The sequence below is a fragment of the Cupressus sempervirens genome, chromosome 8, assembly GCF_028749045.1.
Source record: "Cupressus sempervirens isolate cs-2001-9-10 chromosome 8, ASM2874904v1, whole genome shotgun sequence".
Lineage (NCBI taxonomy): Eukaryota > Viridiplantae > Streptophyta > Pinopsida > Cupressales > Cupressaceae > Cupressus > Cupressus sempervirens.
In genome coordinates this window covers 639,144,153-639,154,677 of record NC_143125.1, presented here as the reverse complement: position 1 = coordinate 639,154,677, position 10,525 = coordinate 639,144,153, and the positions used below count along the sequence as shown (strand labels likewise).

The 10,525-nt window shown below is 37.9% G+C and overlaps 1 pseudogene across 1 annotated transcript; it reads right to left on the bottom strand.

The window, feature by feature from the left end:
• Nucleotides 1–224: 224 nt before the first annotated feature.
• On the bottom strand, nt 225–3,009 carry LOC149544058 (pentatricopeptide repeat-containing protein At1g11290, chloroplastic pseudogene; annotated as a pseudogene). The gene has a single exon (XR_016355729.1). The product of XR_016355729.1 is annotated as a pentatricopeptide repeat-containing protein At1g11290, chloroplastic pseudogene (transcript).
• Between the last annotated feature and the right edge of the window lie 7,516 nt (nt 3,010–10,525).

Sequence of the window (10,525 nt, the reverse complement as noted above, 5' to 3'; positions counted from 1 at the left end):
GGATGAGGCTACCAAGGTGGAGGAGGGTTGGATCCTAGTTGCGGAAAAAAAATCTAAGAAATCTCCCCCTCATTGTACAATGTCTCAGGGCCCTTCAAAACCTGCTCTTAGCTTAATAAAAATTTATAATCAATCATTACTAGGTAACCACAACTACTACCTTCTTTTAAAGGCCACCCTCATATATTACCTACAACTACCTTCTTTTAAGGGCCACCCTCATATATTTAATGCTCCATGATCAATTGATGTTCCTTTAATTGTTCATAGAAGAATGCTGACGGGAAAAGTGCTTCCCACAATGAAAAAAACCTATCAGCTTAATATTTGTTTCCGGAATCATGCGGAGAAAGTCTTAAACTTTCCACTAGATGCAACCTACCTAGGATTGGAGCTTAAAAATAGAAAGCCCAACAGAAAATATCATGCAACTATTTGGCCATCCGCTTCAAGTCTTGAACTTACCGTCCCTTTCAAAGACTAATATAGCATAATCTAAACCTCAAACACCAACAGATCATTATAGCTTGATTGCGAAACCATTGTTGCGACAGTATCCGACTTCTTATGTTACAAAATACAAATCACATTTGCTCTCATCCAAATGCTAATACTGTACAAAAGTTGCAATCAACATTTGTTACTTTCTTTGTTTGGATTGCCATCACCAGTAATCCCTGCAAGAACACAACCCATCCGTGAAATGATGGAAACGGTTTGCATCCCTCATAATAATTTCTCGCCCCACAATTTTGGAGATGAATTTAGAAGCAGTATGGCAGTCACCACAGATGCGAAGGTTTTTGGTAATTCTGATAGTTACACCAGGACTTGTATTGATAAGCCCAAAAGCAATTGCCAGCTTCTCACTATGACTAGAAAGCATGCTTTCCTTCATCTCCTCGTCCACATCATGCAGCACAAAGTTTGTGTCAGGCACATAACCGGCCTTTTCCATCTCTCTAGACAAGGCTTCCAACGTTGAATAGATTTTCTCAGATTGAGGATGCGATCTTTCTCCCATGACAAATGCATGGACTCTATTATTTAACTCAACATAGCTGCATCCCTGAATCCTTTTCAGCCCCTTTTCTTTAACCATTGCTCTAACTTTTAGCACACCATCCCACCGGCCAGCTGCTGCATACATATTGGACAAGAGTACATAACGTCCAGTGTTTTTAGGATCTAAATTGAAAAGACGTTCTGCTATGCACTCTCCCAACTCAATATTGCCATGAATTCTACAAGCACCAAGCAAAGCTCCCCATACACTAATTGAAGGTTCTACTGATATCTTTTGAATGAAGTCAAGTGCCTCATCCAAATGTCCAGCACGGCCAAAGAGGTCCACCATGCAAGTATAGTGCTCCTCTCGAGGAGTAATACAATAATCTTGAACCATGCTATTAAACTGTTTGCGGCCCTCGGACAAGAGGCCTGCATGACTGCATGCAGACAAGAGATTTGTAAAAGTAACCTCATCCGGCTTCACGCCATTCTGCTGCATTTGGAGATACAGCTCAAGGGCATTCTCACCACACCCATGCATACCATAACCCCTAATCATTACATTCCATGAGACAGTATTTCTTTCGGACATTTTCTCAAACACATGGCGTGCAAGTTCTAAATTTCCACATTTAGCATACATATCTATAAGAGCAGTGGCGGGGGTTACAAAAGCACCTGCTCTCAATTTACTTCTTACAATGTATCCATGTATTGTTTTACCTCCTCTTAAAGCCGATAAATGAGCACAAGCTGCAAGAGCACTTGACATCGTGATCAAGTCTGGCTTAAAGTCTTCCTGCAGCATCTGATTAAAAAACCTCAAGGCCTCATTTGCATGTCCACAATGAGCATACCCCATAATCATTGCACTCCACAACACCATATCTCTCCGATGCATGTTGTCAAACAATTCGCGTGCAAATTCCATGTTTTTACATTTACAATACATATCCACAAGTGCCGTACCCAATACAACATCCAGTTCAATTTCACTTCTACGAATTTCCTCATGTATCTTCTTACCCTGTTCGACATCCGCCGAGTCCGCACACGCACGAAGAATGCTTACGAAAGTGTTTCTATTGGCTTTCACATTTTCCCTTTGCATTTGATGGTAGACTTCCAGAGCCTCATGGACACGTCCATTCCACAAATAGCCAGAAATCATTGCATTCCATGATACCGCATTTCGGTTAGACATATTGTCAAACACTTGGCGTGCGTCATCAATTCTTCCACATTTCGCATACATTGATATAACAGAAACTCCAACACAAACATTTAATGCCAAACCAGCACCGACTACCTCATCACATATCTCATTCCCCTCCTGTAGAGCTGACAAAGATGCGCATGCCTTCAGCACGAAAGAGAATGTGTAACTATCGGGTTGTATATTTGCTTCCTTCATTTGGCAAAAGAGATGAAGGGATTCATCAGAGATACCATTGAGGGCATATCCTTTGATCATTAAATTCCATAAAAAAATATCTTGCTCAGGAATTCTGTCAAACAGTCGACGTGCAATCTCCATACATCCATGCTTGGCGTAAACACTGACAAGTTTTGTTGCAAAATGATGGTTTTGATGAAATCCGGTTATCAAGATTTGGGCATGGAGCTGCTCTGCTGATTTCACGTGTGAACATGCTTGCAATAGAGAAGCAAGTATATTGGGATTGAGGGGAATATCTGAATGGTTTTGTGCACTCTGTGTTTGCATTAATTGGATACCATTCCTGAGCCTGTGGCCATTGCTTTGCCAGAAAGATTTCATTTGTCAGGCGTTTGCATATCAATTTCGTCGCCCACGTTGTTTGCGACATCAGATTTTCTTTCCATGTATAGTTCAAAATACTCTCGGATTTGAAATGGAATCGATTGGTTATGTCTTAAAAGTAAAATTTGCAGGCTTCAATTTTTTTGGTCATTCTGTTGTTAATGTAAAAATTGATCCATATCGAATACATGCAAGAGAGTCCTAGATTCTTATCTTAAAATGAAAAAAAAAATCAAATATGAATTTAAATCTTGTAAATAGAAATATGTTTGCATTGTTTATAACTAAGTTTTTGTTTTTACTTTAAGGGTAGTTGAGCTCTTATGGTGCACTTATTATCAGTTTAGATAAACTTTTGATAAGAATATGGAGGATCTATAAAGTTCTTCTCTGCACAAAATGTATTTATGATTGTTAATCCAATGTTTATCATTAAGGAAGGATCTTTTTTTAAACAAAGGTCCTATCAATTATGAGTAAATATGATGAAGGGTGCTCCCCTTAATACTACAACACACAACAAAAATAGAGAAACAACACAAATTGAGAAAACACAATATGAGCTTCTTATTATCGCCACAAATACGGAATTACATTATTACAATATGCAAATCCACATGGGTGCCTTCCTTACAACACTTTGCAAGACAAAGTTGCGACTATTACTCAAAATTGCCCTAGACAACCTATGAGTCTTCCTTATATAGGCACTTTTTACTACTTTTGAAAGGGAGCCTGCCTCTAGCACATGGGTTTTGAGAAGGTTCTAAATACCAAGTCCTAACCCTTGGGATTGACCCACCTCATATCATATCATTTCATTACACTTTATTACATAGGATTCACTCAAGACAATTTACAAATTGTATTTTCAGATGGGTCCACTTCTGAAACCATCATTAGCAAACTATTGACCCAATGAGCCATTATACCCCATTTTGGAATCCTTGGCTAGAGATCTACAACAGCTAATTGTGCATGCATATAGTAGTCAATGTTTCACTTTGTTTTAGAGGCATTTAGGCCTTCATCGTTGGACTTGAAGTTTGCATATAGCCAAAATTCATACAAAAAATCAACAATAATTGCACCAATACATATGATATGATGATAAAATTCATTTGGCAAGCTGATATGTCAAAGATGAACCTCCACATATGAGATTAGAACAATCTAAGCACATAATGCCAACTAACTAAAATTAGCAAGCTCGCTCAAATAGTAACTATGCATAGGAATAACACTTATTGAAAACATAAAATTGGTAATATAAATATTTTTGGGTGATGCAAATTGCCCTTACACCCAGGATGCTCGTGCATCAGAATAATATTTGATGGAGGAAAAAGATTGTGTAATGGAAATTTGCCAAAATCAAGGCTACAAAGACTTAGTTCTTTCTAACACTCATTATTCAATTATAAGGTTGTGGCTACTCACATTTAATATGTTTGTAAACTAGAGCCACATCTTATTCACAAGAGTCTTGATACAAATAGCTTAGCTACTTACTCAGAGCTCCACATTAGTTATGTTAGTTCCAATAATGCAAGGCCACTAACTCAGAGCTCCACTAAGCCACTGTTGTTTTTTAAGAAAATCTTCTAATTTGATCACTTAGCTTTTATATGGTTGAGGTCCTACAGTAGAAACACGTTGTAGAGGCTGACACTACACATGGAGCTTTAAATAAAGCTCAACTTGATCAACCCAGGAGTGTAAATAAGGTCTCAATTGTTCTTATAGGCTTTGTGTGCCCATCACACATCTCACACCATTAAGAAAATACAAAAAAGTTAACATAATCTTAACAAGCTTCCTCACATTTTTCAAGCCTTTATTTCCAATTCCCACAATATTATTTGGGATCAAGTTCTTAGTTAAAGAAAATTTAAGGGAGGTGAGTTTTGCACTATCTAATGGCAAAGCTATTAGTTTGATGTAATTTTTCTATGAATTTTGCAAAGCCTTTTGAGACATAGTGGGTGGCAATCTTCATAAGCTATACATCAATGCCTTTCATTTTAAACCCCTCACAAGTTTACTCAATAAACTAAATATCAATTTCATATCTAAAATTAAAGACCTTAAAAAAAGTTCAATATTGACCTATCACTTTATTAAATATCCCATACAAGATTATTGGCAAAGCTTTGGCTCTTAAGATTAGGCCTCTTCTTCCTCAATTTTGTTCACCTTCAAAAAATTATTTTTGTTAAATTTAATTTTATCTTATAGTTATAATTGTTGTTTGCAAAGGAATAGTATGAGCTCAATGCTCTTAACATTCTACCAATTTTTATTAAAATTGATTTTCACAAGGCTTACAATTATATTGAGTGATCTTTTATTCTTGTCATGCTTTAAGTACTTGGATTTGGGGCTCACTTCATTTATTTTTATAGATATTATTAGTTGATTCCTTGATCATTAACCATTAATGGTTACAATCCAATCCATTTGGATATTTTTCATCCATTCATTGAAGATTCTCTCTTCCTCTAGTTCTTTATGTACTTTAAATAGAAGACTTTGGCATGTGGCTTCTCAAACCATGCTTAAGGAGATTTCCCTTCCTAATTATTTAATAAATTGGTAAATGGTTATTTTTTGATGTTTCATTTCTTAACCTTATTAAATATGAAGATAATATCAAGCTGGCTATTTAATGCTGTAAGAATTTGCCTTAGGAAAAAATTCACCCAAGAACTAAGAACTCAAATACAAGCACAACTGTAGACCAGAAAGGAGTATGATCAGAATAACAATGTATTCGATTCAATATGCATCAATGTACACTAGGAGTGCCTATATATAAAAGCATCTGAGATGCATCTAGAATGCTTAAGAATTAGCTACATGATAAGTCATACAACCAGGCACATGTTCACCGGATATGGGTTATCCATTAAGCACAAAAGTAAGTGTGATGATGAGAGGATAAGCCTACAAGGGTGCAACACACAAATTTATGTTGTAGAAAACATGTGTTAAAAAGGGAGTGTAGATAACTGTGTTGTCTACATGAAAACTCAGTGAATGATGCAAACTCTAGTGTTGTAGACACCATGTGCTGAATTAGAGTTGTGTACTTCTGTGTTGTCAACATGACAACTCAAAAAGGTACACAAACTCCTAAGTGTCTCACAAAATAAAATAATAAAATAATGAAATTTAATAAAGTAATGCATAAACCTAAGTAAACTTAAGTGTAAATAGTAAATTTACACCAACACCCCCCCTTAAGTGCAACTTAGGGGAATGCCCTTAAGCTTACGAAAACTAGGATGAAATGCAAGATGGGTCTTGGCTACTAGGCCATGTTAGGTACCCATGTACATAATGAAGATGCAATCTCTCATAAAGCGAAGAAAGAGGGAAAACCTCTCCTCCAAAAAGTGAGATGAATATGGATGCATGGATGGATGGAGTAATTAAGACCCCCCCATTACGACATAGATCAAATATATACAATAGTGAAGAATGAGAAGAACAAGACCTCATAAGAGGAAAAAGTCTCCCCCATAAGAAAGAAGAGGAAAAAGTCCCCCCCCCCCCCCAATAAGAAAGAAGAGGAAGAAAGAGAAGGTAGTCCCCCCCCAATGAAGAATGTCAACCAATGAATGCTGCTCCAAGGAAGAAGCTGGTCCATGAGTGCAAAATGATGTTCCTCCCCTTTGGAATAAACAATGGCAAAGGTACAATCCTGAAGATATAAGGTGGCCCTGAAACTTGCTCAAGTGTCCCTGTGTTGATCTTGATGGTCGCCCCTTCCAACTGTGCTGAAAAGAATGAATGTAGATCTGGCAAGGATGTCTGGTGAACCTGTCCCAATGAGTCATCTATCTCCTCAACTGATAAAGAGACCTCTAACAACTTCTATACACAAGGATCCACAATCACGCCAACTTGTGAAGATTGATCATGTAGAGAATGGACATGAGGGTCAGAGCGAGCCCTTGCAACAACTATAGAAGGATCATCTTCATCAAAGAGAAGATGCAAATCATCAAGGATGTCTCCCAAGTTTGTGGTGTATGACTCCACAAACAAACCTATAATGTTTTCCATGTAGTCATCCCCTGTTGCTGGAGATGGAAGACAAAGTGTACCCTATTGTACTAGACCTATCACTATGGCAATGTATGCATGTGGACTATATTGATGCTGTGACCTTTTGCTGCAACTATCGATAGAACCCCACGTGTCTGAATTTGTTGAAGCACTATCGCTAGTGTGACTATCAGTTTCTATAGTGTATGACGTACAGAGAGGAGTAGAGGATAAGATGGATGAACTTTCCTCAAAGTGAACATCCTTCTCCACAAAAATCTCATGAGTCTCTAGATCCATAAGTTTGTAAGCTTTAGCACTGTCTTCATATCCTATGAAAGTACAAGGCCTAGGTCCTAGTGCCTTGCATCCCCTGGAAGATAGGTTTTCCCATGCTAGACAACCGAAGACTCTAAAGTGACTCACAACTAGTTTTCTGCCTCACCATGCCTCAAAAGGAGTCTTCCCATCTAGGGCATTATGAAGAGACCTCTTAAGTATGTGAATAACACTATTAATAGCTTCAACTTCAAGTGTTGGATCAAGAGACTTGGCTTTTATCATGAAAATTTCCATTGACTTAAGAGTTCTAATCCTCATAGTTGCAACGTCTATCTTTTTCGGACTGAATGTTGGTGGATTCTGAAGATCAATTCCCTCAAGTTTGCAAAATTTCTTAAGTCTTCTGTCAATATATTTTCTTTATTTGTCCATCCATAGAACCTTGATGGCTTTCCTCGATTTGTGTTCAACATGAATCTTAAAGGCTGAAGCTTATCAACTACTTCATTCTTGTGATGAAGGAAGTAGACCCATGTGAAGCATGAAAAGTCATCAACAAAAGTAAGGATGTTGCAGCCTTGGCTGACTGATGTCACTACAAAAGGACCTGTTAAAACTATGTGAACCAACTGAAGAATAACTGGTGCTCTTGAAGACTTCCCTTTATCATACTTCTCCTTGAGATGCATATCCATTGAACATGATGAACACTCACCCTTAGAAAATTTGATGTTAGGTAGACCTTTGACCATGTGTTTTGAGCAAAGCTACTGAAGATAGCAGAAGGCAAGATGACCAAACCGCTCATGCCATAGGTTTGTTTGTGGATGTGAGTGAGCTAACAAGGCTTGAGAAGGAGACTTAGGCACAAAGTGGGAGAAGGAATAAAACCTCTTTTTATGATCGACTTTCCCCACTACAACCAATGAATCATCTTTAAGAATTCACACCATCATTGAATCTAGAAGGAACTCAACTTTGTGACCATCTCCAAGGTGAGTGATTTGGTAAATTGAGAGGAGATTAGAGCAAAGGTTTGGAATGTAGAGAATGTCTTTGAATTCCCCATTGTCCATTTCCAAATGTCCTTTCCCTTCAACTTCCATTTTAGTATCATCTCCCACAAAGATGTGCGGTACCTGTGATTGCTTCAATGAAGAAAAGTCTACCTTTGAAGAACCCATATGATAGGGGGCACTTGAGTTAAGTATCCATTTCGAAGAAGAACTTGTATTTTCCATAAGTGCTTGCCCTTTTCCCTTTGAAGAGGTTGGAGTTGAATCCTTGGAAGTACCTGACACTTGAATTTTGTTCTTCTTGAGTAGGTTTTCCAACTCATTGATTCTTTTAGTCTTGCAATGATGCTCATCATGATTCAGCTTCTTGTAATATGCAAAAAAAAGTTTGTCCTTCTTTTCATTACTTCCTTTCTTGTAGGAAGAAGAATTGCCTTGCTGTGAGGAGGATTGTTGTGTCTCAGATTGTGATTTTTGCTTTCACTGCCTCTTCTTATTGTTGCTAGAACTTTTCCCTCCCTGACTTGATTGGTGCTCATCACTAGCCACCAAGGCTTTGGTCTTTGGTGTCGTGAGAAGTCCCAAATCTATCAAGTGAGATTGTTCAACAATCAACATCTTTGCAAATGCATCAAATGTAGGCTTCTGGTAAGCACTTCCCATGGTCAACCTATGAGTATTATAACTTGAAACAAATGAAGCATACTCTGAAGGTAGCCTCTTCAGGATGTGATGAATCGACTTGTCATCCTTCATTGGATTTCCACAATCTTTAAGTAGTGCCCTATACTCATTAGCTTTGTTGATGTAATTATAACTTGTGTCAAAGTTCTTTGGATCCAAGAGAAATAGATCATCCTCAATCTGAAAACCCTTTTCCTCATCCACCTTACCATACAATGATTCAAGTTTATCCCATGCAGGTTTGAATTCCATGAAATTAACAATATGGAAGAAGAGATCTCTATGTACACAACTCCTGATAATTCCTAAAGCCCAATTGTCTATAATTTTCCAATTAATGAGTTCTTTAGCATTAGTGGGTTTTGGAATTGTACCATTAGCATAAAGATTTAGACCTTTTCCATTAATCTACTCCGTACAATATCTTCCCATGTAAAATAATTACATGAAGTTAGAAGTAGACATTTACGTGAACCCATGATGCAAAATATGAAAAGAGCACACAAGAACACAATACACACCCCCCCCCCCCCGCCCCCTTTTCACTCAATCAAAAGATCCCCCCAAAAAAGATGCTTTTGGCACTTTATATGTAGTGCATGTACAATAGGCCACTTGTCAAAGTGTACAAAGTGGACTTTTGATTTTTCTTTTTACAACTGCCTTTTGAGGCCAAAATCTAGAACTAAGCACTGTAGCTCAGATGTACAACAATTCTGAAAAGTAATCAAAGCATTACAATGCAAAAAAAGCCCTAATTTTGAAAGTGAGATTTTTTTCCACGCAACCCCAAAATATGATTGCAATCTAGAAAGTAGATGAAAAATAATGCACTTTCAAAAAAAATAGAACCAATTTTCGTGTCAAGATGAGCTCGTACGGAGCATTGAAGTTGCAACATGTAGGATTAAGTAGGTACAATCACCAAAAAATGAAATTTCTAAAAAATCCTTGCACCAAAACTAGAAAAGAACACCACCACTAAAAATTTCAAGAAATTCTACCCAAAATCAAAAAAATTGCACCTAAATTAGAGTTCGGATGACCGAGTTATGGGCTCGCAAAGTCAGGCTACCAAATCAAAAAGAAATCTGAAGAGGGGTCTAGTAGAAAAATTCCTATCTTAAATTTGACAGTAAAATGATAGTCACAGTAGTTAGAAATTGCCTAGGAATGACGGTTAGATGACTGTCAATTTTTTTCTTGTAAAATATTGACGTAGGCAAAAAATTAGTGTCCCAGGGTGATGTGTCAAGCTGATAAGGTATACGGATGCACCACGTATCAAAAGGTACACTGACATATCGCTAACTAGTGGAGTTGGGTCCACATGGTGATTGACTACTAAAGTGGTGGGTTGATAACTATCCATGGGGGATCTGGTGCGGACTGGTGAGTCAGCAGGTGACATGGACAACAGGCTGAGGTGGTTTCCTGCATGTCACTGTTGAGCCTTTACTCATGGCAAAGAATTGCTTACTATGCACTAAGTTGTACTCCATGTGGAGTACAAGGAGATGGCGGAGCTAGCACTCGTTTGGCATGTCTGTTGACATGTGGCAAGTTTACATAGGGCCACATGGCCAAAGGGCTTTGTAGCGTGTGGCATGAGATGGTGAGCTATTGTTGGAGGGACCTTTGTAGGGGTGGAAAAGAGTTTTTGTCCACTGGAGATTTGTGGGGTTTATCCCACATT